Source organism: Scylla paramamosain, chromosome 6 (assembly GCF_035594125.1).
Source record: "Scylla paramamosain isolate STU-SP2022 chromosome 6, ASM3559412v1, whole genome shotgun sequence".
In the NCBI taxonomy this organism is placed as follows: Eukaryota; Metazoa; Arthropoda; class Malacostraca; order Decapoda; family Portunidae; genus Scylla; species Scylla paramamosain.
The window spans coordinates 307,501-310,000 of record NC_087156.1 but is presented as its reverse complement, the minus strand read 5'-3'; the positions used below and the strand labels follow the sequence as shown (position 1 = coordinate 310,000).

The following is a 2,500-nucleotide window of genomic DNA, read 5'->3' as shown; positions in this document are numbered from 1 at the left end:
TGGATCTCTCTCACTCAGCACATGGAGGAGACAGAACTGAAGTGGATGATCCCGCTGTCAGGTGTGGAGGTGGTAATAATAGTAGTAGTAGTAGTAATCGTATTAGTAACGTCTGGCATGGAGGTGTACATTCCTCACTGTTTTTTAACCTTCCAGATCTTTGTTTAACACAGCTTGTTCTCGTGCTATACATGATAGAGAGGTGGCCCACAAAAGGTACTTAAGCCTTCCATCACAGGAATCTCATGCACTTTATATTTCTGTCTGGAACCATGCCAAGTCTGTTCTCCAACTAGCCAAAAACTCCTTCATTAACAGAAAATGTCAAAACCTTTCAAGATCTAACTCTTTCAAGATCTAACTCCCCATGTGGGATATAGTGACAGACAGACAGATTATTATTACTATATTATCAGCCATTAATTCAGATATATAGGTTGTTATTATTATTAGTAGTAGTAGTAGTAGTAGTAGTAGTAGTAGTAGTAGTAGTAGTAGTAACCATTAATTCTCTCCTTATTTTCGAGGTTGAGTTTGTTCGGCAGCAGAATTAATGCCTGTCACTGGGTTCAGATCTTCCCAAGACACACGCAGACACACACAGCAGCCCCTCCACCTCCTGGGTTCAGATCTTCCCAAGACACACACAGACACACACAGCAGCTTCTCCACCTCCTCACAGCCCTCCACAGCCCCTGACAGCCTTCATACACCACCAGAACAGCAACACAGCTTCCACAGGCCTCTCAAACATCACAGGAGCCTCACAAACAGCCCCACACAGCACCACAAACCCATTAGACCCCCAGCCCATTACCTCACCCACTTCACAGCACCCCCCACCCACAGCTCCCAGAAATGAAGCAGAGGGAAGGGACTATATTTTGTTTCACCCAGCCCCCCACCAGAACCTACAGAGAGGGGGCTAGTGAAGACAGAATATAGTCTTGACTCTTCCTACAGTTTGAAGTTGATGTTTGGTATGGTGGGTAGTGGTGGTGGTAGTAGTAGTAGTAGTAGTTGTAGTACTTATTTTCTTTATTTATTATGAAATTTTTAGTATATATTTATTTTCTCCTTTTCTATCTTTTTCTTCTCAATATCTTCTCTCTCTCTTTGTCTGTCTGTTTTTCTTCTCTCTCTCTCTCTCTCTCTAATTGTAGTAATAGTAGTAGTAATTATTGTATATTTTTTAACACCAGCATAATAGCATTAGTAACACCAGTAGCAACACACACAATTACGTACAGTATTAAATAAATTGTGATTCGGATTACTCTTGCAGGCCGGACAGCTTAGTGGCAGAGCTCCAGGTGGCCTTCGTCAGCTTCTTGGTGGCACAGGTGTGGGATGGCTGGGACCAGTGGAGGTGTGTGGAGGAGCATCTGTGCCAGGCAGAGGTGCTGCTGCTGGAGGGGCTGCAGTTGTGTGCAAAGCTCCTCTTGGTCCTACACTATATTTTTCGTCTTTCTATATATAAAGTTGTCTCTCTCTCTCTCTCTCTCTCTCTCTCTCTCTCTCTCTCTCTCTCTCTCTCTCTCTCTCTCTCTCTCTCTCTCTCTCTCTATTACGTTAACTTAACCCTTTCCTTCCCCACAGATCCCTGAAGACCTATTCATCAACATTGTAGTCCAACAACTTCCTTGCCTCTGCACTCAACGCTCTCTTCACCAACATCAAGGACAACTCCGCCAACCTGCCTTGGTCCTTAAGGCTCAGCACTTCAAGGACCACCTCTCTGCCAAGTTCGAGTGGGATCTGACACTTGGGGACGAGAGAGTACACGCTGGTGGTGGTTGACTTGGTGTGTGGGGTGATGGGGGGTATGGGGGTGTTCTGGGAAGGGGCATGTTTGTAATTGTGTGCTTGTGTGATTCTTTGTTTTATTTTTTCTTATTGTTTTTCTTGCTCATCTTTCTTCTTCTTCCTCTGTGTGTGTTTTGTGAGAGAGAGAGAGAGAGAGAGAGAGAGAGAGAGAGAGAGAGTATAGGAATGGAATGGAGGAAGAGAAAGGAAGACGAGGAGAAAGGGAGAAAAGAATATGTAGTAGTAGTCTCTCTCTCTCTCTCTCTCTCTCTCTCTCTCTCTCTCTCTCTCTCTCTCTCTCTCTCACTCACTCACAGCCCACAGCCCCACAGTATGTCCCCCACAGTATGTTGACTTACCCACAGTCACCAACCACAGCCCCCTCCACCAATATAGGCCCGCACCCCGCCCATTTTAACACTCACTGTCTCCTCAGGTTGTGCGCGTCTCCAGCACCCTGCAGTACGTACACACACACACACACAGACAGACAGACGGACATCATCAGAGGAAGAAAATGCTATGTTCTGTAAAAGTTTATGACATTAAGAAAATAAAGGGTTAAGATTCAATTATTTTTCTCTCTCCTTTCTGACTCAAAAAATAATTATTAAAAACTTTAAGTCAATATATCAAAATTTAATCCTTATAGAAAAGTTTAGAATGTTACAATAAGTAGTAATAATAAAATAAC

The 2,500-nt window shown here is 43.8% G+C and overlaps 1 protein-coding gene across 6 annotated transcripts in view; it reads right to left on the bottom strand.

The window, feature by feature from the left end:
* Positions 1-2,334: 2,334 nt before the first annotated feature.
* The window catches only part of LOC135101150 (uncharacterized), a 54,548-nt gene continuing 54,382 nt past the window's right edge, over positions 2,335-2,500 (bottom strand). For all 6 annotated transcript variants that reach the window (XM_064004691.1, XM_064004694.1, XM_064004689.1 and 3 more), the window contains one exon: positions 2,335-2,500. This exon is cut by the window's right edge. The gene's annotated coding sequence lies outside the window, so the exon portion shown is untranslated.